Source organism: Stegostoma tigrinum, chromosome 8 (assembly GCF_030684315.1).
Source record: "Stegostoma tigrinum isolate sSteTig4 chromosome 8, sSteTig4.hap1, whole genome shotgun sequence".
Taxonomy (NCBI): domain Eukaryota; kingdom Metazoa; phylum Chordata; class Chondrichthyes; order Orectolobiformes; family Stegostomatidae; genus Stegostoma; species Stegostoma tigrinum.
Window position 1 is genome coordinate 974,604 of NC_081361.1, and position 24,261 is coordinate 998,864.

At 44.2% G+C, this 24,261-nt stretch overlaps 1 long non-coding RNA gene and 1 other non-coding gene across 2 annotated transcripts; one reads left to right on the forward strand and one right to left on the reverse strand.

The window, feature by feature from the left end:
• Positions 1–838: 838 nt before the first annotated feature.
• LOC132209931 (U2 spliceosomal RNA) lies at positions 839–1,030 on the forward strand. Its single transcript, XR_009446110.1, has one exon. It is a non-coding gene; the product is annotated as a U2 spliceosomal RNA (small nuclear RNA).
• A 3,208-nt stretch (positions 1,031–4,238) lies between these two features.
• LOC132209875 (uncharacterized) lies at positions 4,239–15,881 on the reverse strand. The gene is made up of 3 exons (XR_009446013.1): positions 15,770–15,881; positions 10,672–10,771; positions 4,239–5,115 (listed from the first exon to the last, which is right to left on the reverse strand). It is a non-coding gene; the product is annotated as an uncharacterized LOC132209875 (long non-coding RNA).
• Positions 15,882–24,261: the final 8,380 nt, after the last annotated feature.

Here is a 24,261-nt window from a genome sequence, read left to right on the forward strand (position 1 = left end):
ACAGGGATATTACTTGATCAGAATTAGAATTTGTTTCAAGTATTTGATTTGATTTGGGAAGAGGCAGGCATTTTTATGCATTGCTAACAGTTCAGTTTGCTTAGTGCACAGAATAGAATGGCACAAAAATCAGACCCTTTTAGCAACTGCAGGCACATTGACACTGCAGGCAGTTACACATTCCAAAGAAACAGACGGGGTGGGATGGATTTGGAGGGAGGGGATAGTGATTCACCTTTTTTTTGGAACAAAGAGTCACATTTATCAAGGGAGGTGGACCCACCATCTTCAACGAGTGGTTCCTGCCGGCTGTGCACTGCCTGAGAGGGCGCTGGAAGCAGAATTATTCATGGCCCTCAGGAGAGAGTTGAATGATGAGAGATTTACAGGGCATCGGGAAGGACTGGTGAAGTTACCCGTACAGACAGCTGATGCAGAGAGTGACAGGCTGAAGCACCTTCCTCTGTGCTGGGACATTCTCTGAGCGTGCCGTTCTCTGCCGATTGTTGCTGCAATCTCACTGACCCGCTGCTAGTCATGGAGCTGGTTGATGAGGCTTGTTGGTGACGTCCGCTCTGCCCTACCTCATCTGATTGGTACATTTTCGATGATCTACATTCACTACGAAGATGTTTTCTAGAAAAGTGATGAAAAAGCACTGGTGCAAACTGACTTCTTTGCCCTGGTTAAGAAGCCCAGGAGTTTGGGCACAACAGTAAAAACTGTCAGCAGTGATTTACAAGTCTTTGCACACAGTCAGGCTGGTGGAAAATAGGATCAAGTGTTTATTATACCAAGTGTTCACAGTTGGTGGCTATCTCATGTGTGGAAACATGGCCTTGCTTTTAGTGGTTTTGGTGTGAAGATAACACCACAGAAAAAGCATTTGTCCGTATCAGCTTTAATATCTGATATGTCCTTTGCCTAAGGACCCTATATTAAACTGATTTTTGGAGCAGGGGGTTGGAATACGAGCTTTCTCCATGCATTATTGTGGTATTGCAGTGTTCCCAGGAATGATGAAGTCTTATTAAACCAATTTTAAAAGCAGACTGATCAAAACGTGAAAAATCCGAGGTCTAAACACCTTGTTATCTCAGATTCTCCAGCATTTGAAGTTCCTACAATCCTTGAAGAACTATATGCTGGGATATGCTCAATGTTCTGGAACCATAATCATGGAATTCCTACAGTGTGGAAACAGGCCCTTCAGCCCAACAAGTCCACACCAAACCTCACAGCATCCCAGCCAGATCTATAACCCTCCTAATGTACCCCTCCCTGAATACAACAGGCAATTTAGCACAGCCAATCCACCTAACCTGCACATCTTTGGACTGTGGGAGGAAACTCACACAGACATGGGGAGAATGTGCAAACTCTACACAGGCAGTCGCCCAAGGCTGGAATCGAACCCGGGTCTGAGTGCTGTGAGGCAGCAGTGCTAACCACTGAGCCACCGTGCCACTGAAATGCTTTCTCTCAGTACTTTCACCCAACTTTCTCTAAATATGCTTGTTCCAAGGTAAACGTTAATCTCTCCTTTTCTGCATGTTCAGCACTTGCTCTGAATATTATTGCCTCATCCCTGGTACATGCTGCACCTTCCCACCAACACCATCCCTGAATACTCTCACATGGCATCAGAAGTAAATGAAAATCACCTGCCAACACTACCTCATTACAAATTAGCATTTTTTTCTGAAATGCTATCGAAGTATTCACTAGCTTTGAATTTGATTATGATGACTTGGATGTATTGAACGAGAGATTTTGGGAACACTGTGAGCCAGGAAAGCATATGGTGTATACAACGCACATTTTTCATTTGAGTGCAAAAGCAACCAATCAAACAGATGTGCATGTGGCTGCTTTATTTTTCGCAAGTCGAGGCCTGTGAGTTTAATCAGATTACTGACTCACTGATGTGGGACACAACTGTGAATGACCAAGTCAGTGGCAGATTACGCCAAAAGCCATTTCTCACATTAGCCAGACCAATAGATATTTGCGGATCTAGCAAAATGAGCCAGAGTGAAATAAAAATGCTATATCAAGATGCAGAATTGCCTGCCCACAAAGTACATTGTTGCTGTCAGAACTCGACATGCTTTTCAGCACCTGAGGCATGTTCTGCTCAGGGCCTGGCACAATACCTCTGCCTTTCCCTGGCATTTTTGCACTTTGATGTCTCAACTAGAACCTAATGTCCCACAGTGCTCCTGTCTTGCCTGGTTGCTTATCACAGGCATAAGTCAGGCAGCTTAGCATCGTTATTACCAGCAGTCAGTCAAGGGCTGGTCAGCAGCTGTGGCAACTAATGCATTTTTTTCAACCAAATGGTCACGTCTACAAGTCTCAGGGAAACAGTTCTCAGTCAGGGCAAGGGAGACAGGATTCAGTCAGGGGATCCTGACACAGCATGTCCAAGGAATCATTTGATATCAGCCCAGGGACTTTGACAGTGTCAGTCAGCCATTGGGGCAATCAGGATCAGGGAATCTGTATCACTACAGTACAGAGAGGTGGCCACACTCACTACTAATTACATTCTCAAAATGCTGCAATACACTTGTTGAGCCTGAATTATGTTCATCAATCCAAGCTGACCCTGTCCATTCCTGCCATTGGAAGTCAGTTTGATGAAATGCTCAAGGTTTTCGGGAGTTTGGGAGGTTCAAGTCCATAGCTCCCTGAAACAGCAGCACAAGTAGATAAGATGGTGAAAAATTTCGCTTTCATGGTACACAGCCTCAGGATATGGTCAACGTGGATGTCTGGTTCATAAGTGGCATGTCAGAGCATGCACTATTTGTACGAGAATTACTACGTTTTCAACCACGAAATGGCCACAACTTGATCAAAAGAGAAAGTGACCATCAAGCAGTTTGAACCATCAGCTGTCAAATAAATTAAGACAGAGTTAAACGTATTTGCAGGAGTTTTTTTTTACATTTTTAAAAAAAATTCAACAATGGGATGATCACATCACTGGATAAGAATGGCAGTTTCCTTCCCTAAAGGCCATCGGTGAACAGATGGGTTTTTCCCAACAAAGACAATGGATTCACAGTCATCATCAAATTCTTATTTCCAGATGGATTCACACCTAGGTCCCCAGATCAGTATCTCAGCCTCTAGGGAAGTGATGGACAGAAGACTAAATAGAAAATATATACTAGAAATCATACAACGTCTTGGTTTATGTTTCCATCATGAGATCCATCGCTGCTATGGACACCAGGTAAAGAGCTGAAGAGACTGCAATGCCCCCAGGCAGAGTCACAGCGGTCACCAGGTTTCATAGCCGACAGGGAAAATGCAATCAGGGATTATAGGACATGACTCATCCCAAACCTATGTTTGGATTTAAAACTTTCCTTTGATTTTTAATCCACAAAATGAAAGATTACATTGTTTCCAATAAACAAATGTCTGTGGAGAGCAACAGAATCCGTCATTGTAAAGGTGTGCAGACTTATAGAACAAATAAAGGGCCATCGAGATCATCACAGAATTCCTAGTGTGGAAGATGGCCATTCAGTCAATATCAACCCTGCAAAGAGCATCCCACCCAGTCTCACACCCTACCCCATGCCTGCATTTTGCACACAAGATACTATGGGCAATTTAGCATAGTCAATCTACATAATTTGCACAGTTTTGGACTGTGGGAGGAAACCAGAGCATCTGGAGGAAACTCACGCAGACAGTGTCTGGGTAAGACACTCTTTGTCAGGTCAGTATGGACATGATGGGCTAAATGGTCTGCTCCCACACTGGAGGGATTCTATGATCTCCAGCAACAAGCCCAAAACACATGGTTTTTGAATCTACTATGAACAATGTGTGGAGCTGGATGAACACAACAGGTCAAGCAGCATCTCAGGAGCACAAAAGCTGACGTTTCAGGCCTTGAACCTTCTCTAGGCCCGAAAAGTCAGCTTTTGTGCTCCTGAGATGCTGCTTGGACTGCTGTGTTCATCCAGCTCCACATATTGTTATCTTGGATTCTCCAGCATCTGCAGTTCCCATTATCACTGATACTATTTTTGATTCTACTGTTAGCTATATTCAAACCAATCAACTTATTCAGAAATTTGCTGGTAGTTAACCAGTCCTGATGAACCAGGAAATCCCTTTTCACATATCGTGCAGGTGGATAGTCTTTAGTCAGTGCGAATGTGTCGACGTGTTGTGACAACGTGACTATTTCCAAGCTCTACCTTACACAACTGTTAGTGTGACATTTTATTCACAATACCAGCACCTTTAATTGAGCAGGGATCGGTAACATCTGTACAAACAGCCCAAAACCATGGTTCATTTGATAGTGAGAGTGACAGCAAAGTTCTTCAACTGTGGTTGTCTGTGAACTCACTGGTGTGTTAACAGTTTGGATGACAATGAATCCCTTCCCACACTCAGAACTCATGAAAGGTATCTCCCCAGAGTGAACTCGCTGGTGTATCAGCGGGGAATTCGAATCAGCAAAGCCTTTCCCTCATGCAGAACAGGTCAATGGTCTCTCTCCAGTGTGACTCTGGTGGTCAGTTTCTAGCTGGGATGGATGAAGAAATTCCTTCCTGCAATCTGCACATTTCCACACTGTCTCCCAGTGTCACTGCACTGGTGTTCGGACATTTCAGATGAATCTTCACAGACTCTTCAACACACACACCATGTGCATTTCTCCCCAATGTGAGTGCTGCTTTTTCCTTCATTGTTCAAAATCCTGAGATAATTGGGTTGTGATAAACAAAGTGACCGTCAGACCTGGATGTGGACCTGTTTAAATTCTCCAACTGCAGACTATACTTTCAAACAGAAAGTTAAGTGTAGCGAGTAAGAAACCAGAAGGACACAGATTGTGAAACTGAGAAATTCTCTGGGCATGTGTGGAGCGATACTTGGGGAAAATGCTGGATCACCATTAGAACAAATTCATTCATAAATATCCTCCAGGTAAGGGATCCAGTCAGTGTTTGCATAAAACTACCAAAAGAGAGAGGTGGGGGAGCCAGCGAGGAAGGACAGTCATTGTATAGATCTGGAACACAACCTTTCGATCCCTCTGAAAGACTAAGAATAGTGCAGAAGTAAAACTGTGGAAATCTGAAATGAAAACAAAAAATGCTTCGTCAGCGTTGTACAGCACAAAACAATCCCTTTGGTCCCAGTTGTCCACGCTGACTAGATATCCCAAATTAATCTAATCCCATTTGCAAGCATTTGACCTATATTCTGCTACACCCTTCCTATTCACATACAACATTTAAAAGGTATCCGGATGGGTAACTGTACCAGCTTCCACCAGTTCCTCTGGCAGCTCATTCTACACAGGCACCACCCACTTTCCCTTTTAAAAAAAAACAAATTCACTGGAAAAGCTCAGCAGGCCTGTAGCATCTGTTAAGGAAGAAAAAAAAGTTAACATTTCAGGACCGGTGACCCTTCCTCAGAACCCGAAACTCTTCTCTCCTCCACAGATGCTGCCAAACCTGCTGAGCTTTTCCAGCAAATTTGTTTTTTTTTTAAGATTTAAGGCATCTGCAGTTCTTTTGGTTCCCTTTTAAGACTTTCCCTCTCAGCTTAAGCCAAGGTTATTAGTTCTAGTCTCCCCTAACCTGGGAAAACAATCTTGGCCATTCACCCTACGCGCACCATAATTTTAACAACCTCTAAGGCCACCAGTCAGCCTTCAATGCTCCAGGGAAAATAAACCCAGCATATTCAACTTCTCCCTACAGCTCAAAACTTCCACCTCTTGCAACATCCTTGTAAATCTTTTCTGCACCCTGCCAAGTTCAACAGCATCACTCCTATAGCAGGGAGACCAGAGCTGAACACAGTATTCCAAAAGCAGCATCATCAATGCCTTGTTCAGCCTATAACATTGACCTCCCAACTCCTACACTCAATGCACTGACCAATAAATGCAAGCAGAGCAAATATCATCTTCACTACCTTCTGTACCTGCAATCCACCTTCAAGGAACTGTGCACATGCACCCCAAGGAGTCCCTGTTGCATAACAGTCCCCAGGGCCTCATCATTAACTGTTTAATCCTGCGCTGATTTTCATTACCATAATGCAATCGCTCACATTTAGCTGAACTAAACTTATTTCTATCACTCCTTGGCCCATCAACCCATGTGATTATGTTCCCATTGTGCTTGGGAAGTAAACGCCTTTGCTGTCTACTACAACAACAATTTTAGTGTCATCTGCAAACTTCCTAACCATTCCTCCAATATTCATTCCACATGATCTGCATCAATGATTAAAAAAGCAGAGGACCCAGCACCGATCCTTGCAGCACACTGCTGTTCATAGTCATCTAGACTGAATCCGCTCCCCCCCGGCTGACCATAATCTTGTCTCCTACCTTCAAGCCAATTTTGTTTCAAATAGCTAACTCTCCCTGGGTTCCATTTGATCTAATCTTGCTAACCAATCTGTCATGTGGAGCTTTGGTGAATGCCTTGCTGAAGTCCATAATAGACAATGTCCACTGCTTTGCCTTCTTCAATCTTCTTTGTCACTTCTTCAAAAAACTCAATCAATTAAGTGAGACAAGATTTCCTACTCACAAAGCCATGTTGACTATCCCTAATCAGTCTTTTCTTCTCTAAACACATGCAAATCCTATCCCTCAGAATCCCCACCAGCAGCTTACCCACCACTGACATCAGGCTCAACGGTCGATGGTCCCGTGGCTTTTCCTTAAAGAATGGCACCACATTAGCCACCCGGCCTTCTGGCACTTCACTAGTGTCAGTGATACAAATACCTCAGCAAGGGGCCAGCAATTATTTCCCCAGCTTCTCCCAGAGTTTGTGGGTAACACCTGATCAGGTGCCAGGAACCTATCCACCTTTATGCATTTTAAGACATCCAGCACCTAGATCTCTGTAATATAGACACTTTTCACGACTCATTATTTATGTCTCCATGTTCTCTAGCTTCCATATCCTTCTCTGCAGTAAATACTAATGTGAAATACTCATTCACTATCTCAGCCTGCAGTTCCACACAGACAGCCTCGTTGATCTTTAAAGGGGCCCTATTTTCTCCCTAGTTGCTTTTTTGTCCCAAATGAAGTTTCAGAATCTCTTGGGATTCCCCTTAACTTGATTTGCCAAAGATAGCTCATGTCTCCTTTTTGCCGTCCTGATTTCTCGACTATACTCCTACTGCCCTTGTACTTCGAGGGATTGACCCAATTCCTGCTGTCAATACCCAACATGTGCTGCCGCCTTTTTCTTGACCACAGCCTCAATTTCTCCAGTCAGCCAGTATCCCCTACATTTACCAGCCTTGCCCTTCACATGAACAGCAACATATTGTGTCTGGGCTCTCCTTATTTTAGTTTTGAAGACCTACCACTTTCCAAGCATTCCTTGACCTGCATATTACATCTCTCGATCATCTTTTGCAAGTTCTTGCCCAACAATGTCAAAGTTGGCCTTACTCCAATTTAGAATTTTGAAATGTATATTAAATAAATAAGTTTTATTTTAAACTGATCACATCTGCCTGCATCTGGCATATACTCCTCTAAACCTCTCTTGTCTATGTCCTAATTCAAATGTCTTTTAAACAACGTGACTGTACCTGTATCTGCAACTTCCTCTGAAAGTTTGTTCCACACATGGACAACTCCGTAAAAATAAAAGTTTCCCTCATGTCTTTTTAAATATGTCTTTCTCCTCTCACCTTACACACATGTCCGCTTGTCTTGAAATCAGCCAACCTTGGGAATAAACCCTTGCTATTTGCATAATCTGTGCCCTCATGATTTTATGAACCTCTAAGGCCACTCGTTAACCCATTATGCTGCAGTGAGAAAAGTGCCAGCTTTGGCCGTCTATTTGATAATCAAGCCCTCCATTCCTGGCAACATCCCAGCAAGTCTATTCTGAACTGTCTCCAGTTTAATAATAATATCCTTCCTGTAACAGGGCGACCGGAGCTGCACACAATACCTCAAATGAAGCCAAAACAATGTCCTGTACAACCTCAACATAACATCCCAACTCTGAGACTCTAAGGTCTGAGCAATGAAAGCAAGTGAGCTAAACAACTTATTAATCACTCTGTCTACATCAACTTCAAAGAATTATGCACTTGAATCTCAGCATTTCTCTGTTCCACAACACTACCCTGGGTGCAACCATCAATTGTGCAAGTCCTACCCTGGTCATTTTACTGAAATACAATGTCTCACATTTATTCAAATTGAACTTCATCCTCCACTCCTCAACCCATTGACATAATTGATCAAGATCTTGCTGTCATCTTCGATAACCTTCACTGACCACTATACCAACATTTCATACCACTAATTCTAGTATCATCTGCAAACTTACTAATCTTGTCCCTTAAATCTCATCCAAATCATTAATATAAATGAGAAACAAAAGTGGACCCTGTGCCAAATGCTGTGGAACATGCTGGTCACAGAACTCCACTGAAAAATCCTCCATCACCACGGTCTCTCCTCCAACTGAGCCAATTCCGCTTCCAATTAGCAAGGTCTTCCTGAATCACAGGTGATCTAACTTTACGCATCAGTCTACCATGTGGAATCATATCAAAGGCTTCACTCTCACTCTGGGAGGTGCTGCAAAACTGAAACAATTCCCCCACCATTTGCCCATCATTCCTTGAAAAGTTAAATCCCAACTCTCTTGAGAATAACTGCTAAATCTGCATCCAGCTGCCATTCAGACTGTTCCAGATCCTGGGAACTTGCGGAGTCAAACACTCTTCACATTTTCACTCTGCATTTTTTGCCAATTATCTGAATGTTGTACTCCACAGTTACCAAACATTGCTACAATGGAGAATTACCTGAGCTTCTGTTCACTCTCTCCAAACCAGAGACACATCAATTTTAATTTACTTATGGGACATGGCCTTTGCTGCACAGGCAAATATTGATTTCCACTTTTATTCGATTTGGAGAAAGTGGTACTTTCTATTACTGCTGCACTCCATCTGCTGTAAGTACACCACTGTGCTGTTATGATAATAATCCACCCTGGAGCCTCACTACCCTCCTTACTGCAGGAATCATACCTCAGACCTCGCTACCCTCCAGATCATGCCCTCAAGCCTCGCTACCTGCATTGTTGCAGGCATCATTCTCGAGCCTCAACACCCTTCACATCTGTGGAATCCCCCTCCAGCCTCAACTCACACCATCTATCTAGATTCCTCCAGTCTCACAGACCACCTTATCTGTCATCTCCTCCAGCCCACAAACTTCTTTAGCTCTATAATTGTCTTCACCGTCACAAACTTCCCTTTGTCTGGTCTCCTCCAGCCTCACAATCTTCCCCATTTCTGTAATCTCCTCCAAGCTCACTTTTCTCTATTTTTGTAGTCTTCTCCAGTCTCAGAACCCTTCTTGTCTCACATATCATCCAGCCTCACAGATCAATGATACAAGAACGATATTTCTTTCCTCTAATACAATCCTTATTTTTATTCATCCACATGATGGCGGTACTTTCAATTTCCTGGGCTTCAGGCCCCAGAATTGAAGTCAACCGCTTTACCTCTATACCTCACTTTTCTCCCGAAAACACTGACCAATCATGAGTCATTTATTCTAATATCTCATTTTCTGAAATAACTTGAAATATTGCTGGGCATCTTCCTATGTGAAGAGTCTCGGAGGTCTACAGTACAGAAAAAGGCTTTGTGGCCCATCCAGCCTGGGCTGGTTAAAAACCACACCCTAACTATTCTAATCTAATTTTCCAGCACTTGGCCTATAGACCTGTCTGCACTGGCATCACAAGTGGGCATCTAAATATGCCTTAAACGCTATGAGGATCTCGGTGCCTACCACCCTCACAGACAGTGAGGCTCAGTGCCATTGTCACAGCATGATGACATCACAGACAGGAACAGAGACGAGCTGAGTCTGTGCAAACCAAAGATCCCCCCCCCCCCCCCACCACACACCGTGAAGGACGGGAGGGTCCCTGACATGGGGCAGAGGAGATTTTACAGAATGGTTTGTAGGAAGAGGGTTTTTAGTTGCATGGATAGGGTTTTTTTTAAAAGTTATAATTTCATGTGACTTAGGTATTGCTGGTACATATTGAGAATATCCATCGACAATAGATGGACTCTCCTTCACAACCTCTCCTCTTGCCTGGGGTGTGGTAATCTTCAGGTTAAACCAGCCCTATGGTCAGTTAGGATAATGGTGACTTCACCTTAGGCACAGTGATGCCACTTTGCCTCAGTGGTGTAGAGGGGAATGTTGAATGTGGTGGATGGGACACCACTCTGACACTGCTTCATCTGGAGGATGTTAACTTCCTTTAATATTGTTGGGGCTGTACTCATGCAGGGAAGTGGAAGTGAAAAGTGGATGAGTGCCTTACACACAAGAAGCAAACTGTCATTCGGTAATCAGGTGCTTGGGGAAACTGAGATTGATCTCCTTGTAACAAAGGATTTTGAGGGGACCTTTGATAGGAGGTGTTTACAAAAGATAAACATTAGAATGGTAAAACGTACACTCAACTGGCCATAAAAAGGACTACAGGACATATATTGAAAGTTGTAGGAAAGATCTATTGAGAGAATGGAGTAATAAGAGAGAAATTTTACATGGCAAATGGGAATGAGCAGGAACACAATACTCACACACAATGCGAATATCCAGGTCCTGATGAATTGAGTAATTCTGTCAGAGTTTGGTGTTACAATTATTGAGCTTCCTACCTGAAAGTCCACTTGTAATATCCTGGAACACAAATTCATAAAATCCATCACTGTCAGAGTAGAAATCCACAACATCCCCTCCTCCTGGCCGAGGACAACTGTGTATTGTTCCTGCTGCACATTATTCCTTGTGGGAGTCAGCAGCTGATTCGAGGGATTTCTATTTGGGTTTCTAGGAATTTCCACATTGGGGCTTCATGTCACTGAACAGAACAACAGGTGTTTGACACAAGGCAAAGAATGGCCAAGATTCAGTGAGATGCAGGCAGCAGGATTTGCTTCCTTTTCTTTCCTTCTGTGCTGCTGCACTGCCACAATGAGACATCAGCTTTTCCGGCCCAATGCAACTTGATGAACAAGTTGTCTCGATTCTGAGAAATGGGCAGGAAGCTTCTCCCAGTCATTTGAAAAAACGCCCCTTAAAAAGGCAGCAATTATGTATGTGTCATGTTGCCCAGTGCTCCCAACAAAAAGATGAGAAGAATGAGGGAGGATCTCATAAAAAGGGATAACAGTCAAGTTCCATGAGGGTTAGAGTTTATGGGGAGACATTGATAAATGGGCGACAAGTCGGCAAATGGAGTATAATATGGGAAAACGTGAAGTTGTTTATTTTTTGAGGAGATGACCGAAGAACAGTGTTATTTAAAAAGGTAAAAACTGTGGAAAACTGCAACACAAAAGGGATTCAGGAATAATTGTGCAGGAAGCATGAAGCGAGCACACAGTTGCAACAGGTAATCGGGAAGGGTCATGGGATGTTATCCTTTTGTCAAGGTGTTTGCAGTAGAAGAGTTTGGAATACATGTCTTAGGACAAATATACAACTTGCTGGCAAGACCACATCTGGAAGAATGTGAGCAGCTTTTTTGGTCCACTTATTCGAGCAAGTATATCACTTCACTGGAGGCATTTCAAAGAAGATGAACTAAGATGATCATTGGTTTGGAGGGATTATGTTTTAAGCTAAGACTAAACAGGTCTGGAATATACTAACTAGATTTTTTGGAAGAATGAGAGATGTTCTAATTAAAAATAGAGGATTCTCAAGGGAGTTGACAGGATAAATGCTGAGGGAATATTTCTCATCGTGGGAACAGATTCTTGATAAGGCATTGAAGAGAGGGTTCTCTTTTGGAATTTTCAAGCTTAAGGCAACACAGACGTGGGTAAGGGGGTTTCAGTCGCGAATGAGCTGGAGTGAGGTGGAGAGAAGGAGCATTTTAGAGATTGAAATTTCTGGCATTTGTGATTGAAATGTACGGTAAGATGTTCATCTTGAGGCCAGATATGAGAGCATTATTGAGAAGGGTGCAGTTCAGCCTCAGACAGTTCCCAATGAGAGGGATGGATTCAGTACAATAGTAAGGAAAAATAATTTGTAATAATAACTGAAGGCAATGTGTTTTACTATCACAAAGTGTTATTGGAGGAAATTTCAGCTAATCAAGTAGTGGAAGCATGATAAGCAGTTTTATAATTGAGTAACAGTGGAGCAAAGTGATGGAGACGAGTTAGATCTGAACATTGTAGAATACATGTGAAAGTTAACACAGTGCTTGTGGAAGATCTCACCTCCTGGAAGTATGTTGGTGAGAAACAGCATGGGCCAAGGATAGATCCTTGAGGGACATTTACTACATGGATTTCAGACAGGAAAGAGAGATGGAGTGGGATTTTCCAATGATGGTGAGGTCGAACATTGGTTTTAAACTGAATGGGTGAGAAGGACATAACCAGAAAAGAGAAACAGACAGAACAAGTAACAATATCTGTGAATTGGCATGGGGGAAGAGGCAGGGAGGAGGAGGAGGAGGAGAAATAAGAGTTGGAATATTTGTAGTTTAGTGAGAATAGGGCAAAGGGTTAAGATGAGCTCTGATAAGGCTTGACATGAAGCTGGACAAAGATGCAAGTTTAAGCCTAAAGCGAGGAGCAACATGCCAGGCAATTTGGTTTGGTGGGCTTGTGGAAGAGAGGGAAGCAGCAGAGGCAGCTGATTGGATTGTCTCAATCTTCGTGAAATAGAAACTGCATGTGTCTCCTTCACTTGCTGTTGGAGGGGAGGATGGAGGAGACAGGATGATGGACAGTGTTTTGCAAAGAAACAATGCCTGTGTTAGTGATATTTAAAAATGAGTGAACAAACCTGATGACTAACTTTTATCCAGAATGTTAAAATGTACAACAGAAGTCCAGGTTCAAATCCTATCTCAGCAGATGGTGGAATTTGAATTCAATAAAAAAAACTGGAAGAATCAACTGGTTGCCATGGCAACAATTGCTGATGACAGAGAGAAAAAAAAAATCTAATGTCCTTCGGGGAAAGAAATTTGCCAACCTCAGCAAGCCACTCAGTTGCAAATCACTGCAAAGTTTCAACAAAGGAATGAAGCTGGGTGGCCCATTTGGCATCTACCAGGGAACTAGGAAAGACAACTGCAGAATCAGCCCTGTCGGCCCCCCAAACTCCTGCTTAATAATATCTGGGGGCTAGTGGCAAAATTTGGAGAGCCGCTTCAAAGACGAGTCAAGGAACAGTGTCAGACTCATGGAAACATACCTGGCAAACAATGACACACACCACTATCATTGTCCTCAGTGAAGCCCTGTCCCAGCAGACGTGACAGCACAGTGTTATTCTGACCAGATTATTTGACCTGGGAGTACTCAACATTGACTCTGACGCCTGGAAGTCTCATGGCTCCTGCTGATTACCATGTACCATCCTCCCTTGGTTGATAAATCAGCAGTAGTATTATCGCTAGATTATTAATCCAGAGACCCAGATAACATTCTGGGGACCTGGGTTCGCATCCTGCCATGGCAGATGGTGAAACATGAATTAAATAATGATCTGGAACTAAGATTCTAATGATGACCATGAAACCATTGCCAATTATCAGGAAAGACCCATCTGGTTCACTTATGTCCTTTCCGGAAATGTGCCATCCTTACCTGGTCTGGATGACATCTGACTCCAAACCCACAGTGATGTGCTTCACTCTTAACTGCCTTCCAGGTAATAAACGCTGGTCCAGCCAGCGATTTCCACATCCCAAGAGTGAATTTTAAGAAACAAAAAACTCCATCATGTTGAACAGCACTTGGAGGAAGGACTGCGAGTGTGAATAGCACTAAATGTACTCAATGTCCACATCAGGAGAAGTTTGCAGGAGGATTACCAATCAGGCTGGTCGGGTCCTGAAGGACAAAGCTGCTTGGCTGGGACTGCAGCAGGTGCTGACGCACCAAACGGGGAAAATATAGCTGATCTCATCATCACCAATTTCCCAGCTGCAGAGGCATCTGTCCATGACAGGATTGTTAACAGCAACCACCGCACAGTCCTGTGGAGACAAAGCCTCATCTTAAACTTGAGAATACCCCCCATTGCGTTGGGTGGCACTAACTTCGGTTAAAAGGGACAGACTTGGAACAGACACAGGAGCTCAAAACCAGATATCTATGAGGCTTTGAGAGAGACTGCAACAGTAGCAGACCTTCTCCAGCACAATCTGTAACCTCATGGCCCAGCATATCCTACAGACAGCCATTGCCATTGATCCAGGGGACCAACACTGCTTGAACGGAGAGTATTGGAGGGCATGCCAAGGGCAGCACCAGGCATACCTAAAAATAAGGTGCCAACCTGGTAAAACCACCAAACAGGACTATCTGCATGCCAAATAGCATAAGCAGCAAGAGTTAGAGCTAAGCCACCCCATAACCAATAGATCAGATGCAAGCTCCGCAGTTCTGCCACACCCAGTCGTGAACGGTGATGGACAATTAAACAACTCACTGGAGGAAGAATGCCAAAAATCCCCATCTTTACCCGACACAGGAGCCCAACCTATCCTTGCGAAAGACAAGTCTGCAGCAATCTTCAGCCAGAAGTGCCAACTGGATGATCCATCTCAGCCTTCTCCAGAGGTCCCCAACATCAGAGATGTGAGTTTTCATCCAATTTGATTCATTTCACATAATATTAAAGAAATGAATGAACAGTGCAAAGGTTATGGGCCCTGGCAACACTCTGGCAATAGTAGCGATGACTAGTGCTCTCGAGCTTGCTAGCATCCAAGCCAAACTATTTCAGTCCTGCTACAGCGCTGGCATCTACTAACAATTTGGGAAACTGCCCAGGTCTGTTCAGCACAAAAACACAGCAAATCCAACCCGACCAGTTTCCCCTCAAGCAGTCTATTCTCTATCAGTAAAGTGATGGAAGGCGTCGTCGACAGCGTCGTAAGCAGCACTTACTCAGCAGTAACCTGCTCAGTGACACCCAGTTTGGGCCATGGTGGGCACTCGGTTCCTGATCTTATTACAGACTTGATCCACAAATTCACAAACAGCTGAATTCCTGAGGTGAGGTGAGGGTAAACAGCAGAGCCCGGCACAAAAACCACTTACTTCCACTTCAGTGACAATGACTGACAGTGACACCTGAGTTTCAGCTCATCTGCTGAGCCTCTCATCTATTCCTGTGTTATCTCTCGGCTTAACTATCCAAATTCACTCCCAGTTGGCCTCCCACATTCAACATCCCTGCAACCTCAAGAATACCTAAAATTCTGCTGCACACAAGTTCATTTGTACCAAGACCTGTTCACCATCACTGCTGTGCTCCCTGACCCACAAAGGCTCCTATTTATAAGCAACAATTTAAAATTCTCATCCTTGATTTAATTCCTGGCTGTGATGAGCCCTATCTCCCTGCACCACACAACCTTCAAGACTTCGATAACTCATTTAGTTCCAGACTCCAACAATGCGTTTAATCATCCCTTCACTATTGGAGGCTGTTTCTACAGTTGCCAGAAAACGTGATCTGGAATTCCCCTGATAAACCTCTTAGGTTTGCTTTCCTTGAGAGAGTCAGGAAAACCTGTAGATTTGGTAACTTTTTGGTCACCTGACCTAATATGGCCTTACGTCAAAAGTTTGTTGATAATATTTTTGTGAAATTATAAAACATGATAAAAATACAAATAGTTTGTTGATTTGGACATACACCATTAGCTCTTCAGTATCGCTAGATGAATGATCTGTAACTTCTCAAATGGAGCATTGTGAGAGCACCTTTATCATACAAACTGCAGTAGCACACGAAAGTTAAACATCACCTTCCCCACAGGTAAGAGGGCTTTGGCAACGATCGCTGGTATCTGTGGAAGGAGAAACACACAGTAAATGTTGCAGAAGTGCAAAATGAATGACACAGATAAAAACGCTGTAGAATTTGGTGGTCTGAAATGGAAGAAAAATACACTCTCTTTCTGGGAAAATATTTCCTGACTGTGAAAGATACCATTCAAAAATTAATCTGGTAAGAGAGCAGCACATGGTCAGGGGGTGGGCAGCAGTGGAAAATTTATTTACAAAAAAGGTACAAGGAAATTACAGTAAAATACTACAGAGATCAAATCTATCCATCATTAGAGACTGAAGAGATTAGACACCGACAAAGGTGATCAGGGAGCACAGAAGTGAGCAAGAGCAGTGTGAGCTGCTATGATCCAACAGTCTGGGAAAAAAAATCCATAAGAAACAAACATTTCTCTTGGATAAGAGATAATAGGAACTGCAGATGCTGGAGAATCCAAGATAACAAGGTGTGGAGCTGGATGAACACAGCAGGCCAAGGAGCATCTTCAGAGCAGGAAAGGTGACGTTTTGTGCCTGGACACTTCTTCAGAAATGGGGGAGGGGAAGAGGATTCTGAATGAAATAGGGAGACAGGGGCAGACAGATCAAAGATGGAGAGAAAAGATATTTGGAGAGGAGACAGACAAGTTAAAGAGGCGGGCATGGAGCAGGTAAAGATGAGGAGAGGTGGGGAGGTAGGGAGGTGATAGGTCAGTCCAGGGAGGACAGACAGGTCAAGGGGGTGGGATGAAGTTAGTAAGCAGGAAATAGGGGTGCAGCTTGAGGTGGGAGGAGGCGATAGGAGAGAGGAAGAACTGGTTAGGGAGGCAGGGACAAGCTGGGCTAGTTTTGGGATGCAGTTGGGGGAGGGGAGATTTTGAGGCTTCTGAAATCCACATGGACACCATTGGGCTGCAGGGTTCCCAGGCAGAATATGTGTTGCTGTTCCTGCAACCCTTGGGTGGCATCATTGTGGCACTGCAGGTGGCCCAGGATGGACATGTCGTCTGAGGAATGGGATGGGGAGTTGAAATGGTTCGCGACTGGGAGGTGCAGTTGTTTCTTGCGAACTGAGCGTAGGTGTTCTGCAAAGCAGTCCCCAAGCCTCCGCTTGGTTTCCGCAATGTAGAGGAGGCCACAACGGGTAGAGGGGATGCAGTATACCACATTGGCAGATGTGCAGGTGAACATCTGCTCGATGTAGAAAGTCTTCTTGGGGCCTGGGATGGGGGGGGGGGGGGGGGGGGGGGAGGAGAAGAGGGAGGAGGTGTGGAGGCAAGTGTAGCACTTCCTTTGGTTGCAGGGGAAGGTGCTGGGAGTAGTGGGGTTGGAGGGCAGTGTGGAGCGGACAAGGGAGTCACGGAGAGACTGGTCTCTCCAGAAGGCAAGCAAGGGTGGGGAGGGAAAAATGTCTTTGATGGTGAGGTCGGATTGCTGATGGCAGAAGTGTCAGAGGATGACGTGTTCGATCCGGAGATTGGTGGAGTGGTATGTGAGGATGAGGGGGATTCTTTTTCAGTTGTTATTGCAGGGACAGGGTGCGAGGGAGGAGTTGTCGAAAAATGCAGGAGACACGGTCAAGGGTGTTCTTGACCACTCCGGTGGGGAGTGGAGTTGCGGTCCTTGAAAAACAAGGACATCATAGATGTACGGGAGTGGAATCCTGGGAGCAGATGCGGCAGAGGTGAAGCAATTGGGAATAGGAGATGGCATTTTTGCAGGACGGTGGGTGGGTGTGAGATGTTAATGTGATAACATCCCATTAATTTAAAGAAGTATAGAAATCAAAGTCTTTCATCTGCATTTGATTCCTATACAGAGACTTTGACTTATAGAAGTAAAGTCTTTTATCTACTCACATCGGTATGCAGACACTGCCCTGAAGCTTCCTGCCCAGCTAGGAATTCAGTGTAAAGCTTTTGTAACTCCTTATCTTCTCACACATCGGCATGCAGACACTGTCTTAAGTTTCCTGACTGAACTGAAATTAGAATCAATCTGTATCAAATAGGGTTAGTTGGGGAAATTTTGTAAAGGTGTGAAACCTCTGAAGCATGTAACTTCTGTCGCTGACTAAGGGGCCAGGGCACTGACTTTGTCCTAGCCAGACACACTGGCAACTTGAAATCACAATCTGTCCCGGACAACAACTCAAAATCACCTCCTGCCATGAGCAGCTACTTCACAAGCAATCGATACTATATCCTGGTCTTTTATGTTGTCCATGTAATAATTGCTTGGTATCCTGTTTTTGTCTGTTGTAGTAATTGTTTTATGTATCATGTCATTGGAGGTTGTGAAATCGTTTTCTGTATCATGTCTTTTGTAAAGTATAAAAAGCAGGGACTGTCCGGGGAGAACTCCTTGTGAGACTTTGCACTGTGTGCCGGGTTGAGTACAGTGATTCTTCACAGCTTGTACTTGCTTAGTAAGAAAATGATTGGTGTTTTTCTAAACAGGTCAGTATCTTGTTATTGCAGCACGTCCGTGAGGGTCTCCGAAAACAAACTTGACAGGTGGGCGGAGGTGTATTCTAGGTAGCTGTGGGAGTCAGTGGGCTTGAAATATATATCGGTTTTGAGATTGTTCCCCAAGATGGAAATAGAGGACCAGGAAGGTGAGAGAGGTGGTTAGAGATGGTCCAGGTGAACTTAAGGTTGGGGTGGAAGGTGTTGGTGAAGTGGGCGAACTGTTCGAGCTCCTCATAGGAGCACGAGGCAGCGCCGATACAGTCATCCATGTACTGGAGGAAGAGGTACGGAAGAGGGATTGTTCCAACAAAGAGGCAGGCAAAGCTTGGGCCCATGCAGGTACCCATGGCCACCCCCTTTGTCTGTAGGGGGTGGGACGAGTTCACCAAAGCACATAATGGGGTCAGTGGAGGGGAACTGGTCAGACCTGCAGGACAGGAAATAGCGTAGGGCTTTGAGGCCATCTGTATGGGGTATGCAGGTGCTAATGTGGTATACTGCACCGCTGCACCCGTTCTGGCCACCTCTACATCAGGGAAACCAAGCAGAGGCTTGGGGACCACTTTACAGAACACCTACACTCAGTTCGCAATAAACAATTGCTCATCCCCACCTCCCTAACCTGCTCTTCCTCTCACCTATCCCCTCCTCCCATCTCAAGCCACACCCCCATTTCCTACTTGCTAACCTCATCCCACCCCTTTGACTTGTTGGTCCTCCATAGACTGACCCATCCCCTCCCCACCTACACTCACCTTTACCTGCTCCATCCCCACCTCTTTAACTTGTCTGTCTCCTCTCCACTTGTCTCCCCCTCTCTCCCTGTTTATTTCAGAATCCCCTTCCCCTCCCCCATTTCTGAAGGGTGTGGGCCCGAATACGTCAGTTTTCCTGTTTCTCTGATGCTGCCTGTCCTGTTGTGTTCCTCCAGCTTCACCCCCGGCCCTTTTAAAGTTTCAAAGCTGTCGCGCATGCGCCCCGCGGATCACTGCCCCCAATAAAGATGGTGACGGTCACACGGGCCTATCGCCATCTGAGGCGTTGATTTGTTTTCTGCAAACGTGAGTCTGGGAGTTTCAAATGGGTGTGTTTTCCGACGTGCACTAACTGTTTGTAAAACTTCCAAACCCATACGAATATCACTTCCCTCCAGCTTTCTACCGTTTTGCTTTCTTTACTGTGGCCTGCTCTTACCTCAATTGCACAAATCTTGGTCTCAGCGAAGGATCTAGGCCCGAAACATCAGCTTTCCTGCTCCTCTGATGCTGCTTGACCTGCTGTGTACATCCAGCTGCACACCGTGTTATCTCGGATTGTCCAGCATCTGCAGTTCCGGTTATCTCAGCGACTCTGCACCGCACTCGTGGATGATCACGTGGTTTTCACTGATCCCGCCCTCCCTTCATTCCGATTGGGCGATATCCGTCCGGTCATGCACGGCATACCTGTGCTCCTATTGGTCGCGCACTGACATCAATCAGCCAGACTTCACCGTGAGCTGGAGCATGCGCAGTGCTTTGTGTTATTGTTGGAAGCAAATGAACGTCGTCGCAATGTTGCATTTTGAGACGAACGAGACTGAAAACTGGATCTGTCTTTTTACCTTCACAGATGCTGCCAGACCTGCTGAGCTTTTCCAGCAACTTTGTTTTTGTTCCTGATTGACAACATCCCAGTTCTTTTGTTATTTTTTAATAAGTCGCGATTGAAAAGGCTTCCGGCAGCTCAAAGCTAAAGGTACTCTTGATACCGCTCTGTCAGCCAATAGAGAAATAGCGGTGAAATAAGGGTAATAAATACAGGTCTAGCAGTCCTCAGGTAAGATGTAAAGGGAATAATTATGAATATGAAGAACATCACGTGGTGAAGTGAGGTGAGTGTTGTTCATATGAACTGTGATTGGGCAGAGAGGGAGGTTAATCAAAAAAGAACAAGCAGAAAAGAGATTCTCAAGAAAGGTCTGTGCAATGGAAAGCAACGAGAATCAGAAGATAAAAGCCCAACACAAGAAAAAGTTTGAAGACCGTGGCTGCAGAAACTCCAATAAGTTGTTTCACTGCTCTACTGCCTAGTTATTGACTTAAGCAGTATAATCCACATTCAACTCTAAGTAGCTGTCTGAGTTTGTCACTGTAGTTTACTTGATAACAGATAAACTCCACACTTTGTCTCAATAAAGCTGACAGTTGGTTCACCAATTAGTTCTGCTGCCAAGTCCGTTCTTGTTTGAAAAGGGGTATAGATCACATTTAAATAGACAATGAAAAATGTCAATCCAGGCTGGGAGCAAAATTCTACTCCCTCGCCACTGACTCCATCCCTGCCCCTGGTAACTGGCAGGTAACACACTGGTCACAGTCAGGGTGCAATATTTCACCCCAAGATGAGCTTCTAACCACATTACTCACCCCCACACTCATTATCACAAAGACCACATACAATTTCAACCTCAACAGCATCTCAGGTCATCTGCTGCTGAAACTCTCATCCATTCCTTTGCTACCTCTCGACTTAACTCCCCAAACACACTCCCGGCCGGCTTCTTAATACTACTTCCCTGAAATCTTGAACTGATCCAAAAATCTGCTGCCCATGTGTTTATTCTCACCGATTTTAACATCTTCAAGTTTTGCCATTCTGTGCTCACTAACATAAACATTTTCTCAGTGGCAAAGCACCAAGGTTTTGAAATTCATATCCTTATTTTGAAATTTTGGCATCACACCACTTTCGTTTGATAGTCCCTCCAGCTGCAAACCCCTCTGAGATTTATCTGAAGAAGGGTCACTGGACACAAAACAGTAATGCTGCTCTCTCTCTCCACAAGCACTGCCAGATAAGCTGAGTTTTACATCAATTTCTGCTTGTCTTACAACTTTCAAGCATCTACTGTCATTTTGCTTTTTCCTTCAAGACATTTGTTCTCCCTGACTTCCAACCTCCTGTGGATTTCTGGTTTTAACTCCCACCTTTTTCATGTTTTCAGTTCCTAAGGCCATAAGCTCTTGAATTTACTCCCTAAACATCCGTGGTTTTCAAAGTCCCCTTGTTTGTTCAGGATATTCCTTGAAACCTACTTCTTTGGCCAGTTTTGGGTCACTTGTCCTAATAAGTACCTGGTATCAAATATTGTTTTGTGACAACCTTGTGTAATATGTCAGATCATTGGATTGAATCAAAAATGTGAAAACATTTAAATTGTTCTTTTGGAAAACATCACTAATCCTTCACGATCATTTGGGAACTCGTTACCTAATATCATTGCAAGTGCGACTTCACCACATGACCTGCACTGGTTCAGAAAGGTCAAACATCAAGTTCTCCAGATGTAACTGAGGATTGGCAATAGTTACTGATACCTTTGGAGAGTGATCCAACGTTCATGTATCTGGATATGGTGAATGAATAGACAATAGGTGCTGGAGTAGGCCGTTCGACCCTTCGAGCCAGCACCACCATTCATTACGATCATGGCTGATCATCCACAATCAGTATCCTGTTCCTGCCTTATCCTCATAACCCTTGATTCCACTATCTTTAAGTGCTCTATCTATCTCTTTCTTGAAAGTATCCAGAGAGTTGGCCTCCACTGCCTTCTGGGGCAGTGCATTCCATATATCCATCGCTCTCTGGGTGAAGAAGTTTTTCCTCGACTCTGCTCTAAATGGCCTACCCCTTATTTTTAACTGTGTCTTCTGTTCTGGACTCACCCATCAGCGGAAACATGCTTCCTGCCTCCAGAGTGTCCAATCCCTTAATAATCTTATACGCCTCAATCAGATCCCCTCTCATCCTTGTAAACTCAAGTGTATACAAGCCCAGTCGCTCCAATCTTTCAACATATGATAGTCCCGGACGCCATTCCAGGAATTGAGCTCATGAACCTACGCTGCACTCCCTGAATAGCCAGAATGTCCTTCCTCAAATTTGGAGACCAAAGCAGCACACAATACTCCAGGTGCGGTCTCACCAGGGCCCTGTACAGCTGCAGAAGGTCCTCTTTGCTCCTGTACTCAATTCCTCTTGTTATGAGGCCAGCATGCTATTAGCTTTCTTCACTGCTTGCTGTACGTGCATGCTTGCTTTCATTGACTGATGTACAAGAACACCTAGATCTCGTTGTACTTCCCTTTTACCGAACTTGACTGCATTGAGATAGTAATCTGCCTTCCTGTTCTTGCCACCAAAGTGTATAACCACACATTTATCCACATTAAACTGCATCTGCCACGTATCCGTCCACTCACCTAGCTTGTCCAACTCACCCTGTATTCTCATAACATCCTCCTCACATTTCACACTGCCACCCAATTTTGTGTCATCAGCAAATTTGCTAATATTACTTCTAATGCCTTCGTCTATATCATTAATATATATCGTAAACAGCTGCGGTCCCAGCACTGAACCTTGTGGTACCCCACTGGCCACTGCCTGCCATTCTGAAAGGGACCCGTTTATCACTACATTTTGCTTCCTGTCAGCCAGCCAATTTTCAATCCAACTCAGCATTTTGCCCCCAGTACCATGTGCCCTAATTTTATTCACCAATCTCCTATGTGGGACTTTATCAAAGGCTTTCTGAAAGTCCAGGTACACTACATCCACTGGTTCTCCCTTATCCATCTTCATATGGACATGTTGCAGAACCTGTTGGGTAGGAGAAGTTCAGAAACAGAACAGCGATGGCTTCCTTCTGACTCGAGAGGGTCTAACTTTACTTTTTAATTGAAAAATCTTCAGGTTCATTTATAGTTCTTCACGGAGTATGAATTGTTGAACTTATTCAGCTGCATGTGTCCAATAAATTTCTTCAGATGTGAGGTCAAAGAAATTCAAAACTATTCCTCATCCTCCCACAGACTTTCTCTCACTGTTAAGGTGCCTACTCATGGACTTAGGGGATCCAGGTACATGATTATTTGAAGTTTCCATCCCATTTAGACAGTGGTTAAACAGTCTTTTGGCACGGCAGCCTTCATTGCTCAATTGTTTCAGTTTCGGAGTTGGGAAGGCATATTGAGGTTGCACAGGATGTTGATGAGACCTCTTCTGGAATACAATGTGCGGTTTCTGTCACACAATTACAGGAGGCATATCATGAAGCTGGCGAGCGTTAAGAAGAGGTTTATCAGGATGTTGCCTGGTATGGAAGCTTTGATTTATAAAGAAAGGTTGGATAGACTTTGACTTTTCTTGCTGGTGCTTAGGAGGTTGAGAGGCGGCCTGTTAGAAGTTCATAAAATAATGAGACATGTAGATAGTATGAATTGTGGTCGTCATTTCCCAAGGATGGGAGATTTCAAGACTAGGGAATGTTTTTAAGTTGGGAGGAGGTAATTTAATAAAAAAAAATGCAAGGCAGAACTTTGCAGTGACTGTGAACAAAGCAATGGCAAGTTCCAGCAGAGAAACAGGTGGCAAAGAAACAGGTGACAGTGAACCAGGCATGTGAGGGCTAATGTGTTTCGTTTGCCAGTGACATTCACCGCTTCACAAAGTGGAGAACGTTGAAGTACAGCAGCGACGGTGATTATTTTGCAGGATATTCACCTTGCAAATGGGTTTTCCGCCAGTATCCCTGATTACATCGCAATCGACAGGATGAAAGCTGCAGCAAGACGTGTGGAGCCAGTGGTGTCATTGATACGGCATCTGATTTTGAATTGGAAGTTTGGAATATTGTATCCTCTCTCACTCGAGTGAAGTTGACAGCTTTTCTACCCTTGCAAATTGACAGACACTCCCGAAGAGGAATGTCTGGCCAACGCTGTTTTTGTCAGGTTCCCAGCAGCTTAAGTGAATGGATTGCTGGGTTTTGGAAATTGAAAATTGAAATTAAAAGGTAAATGAGTAACTTGAGTGTGGGGCTACTTCAGCTCATTGTATA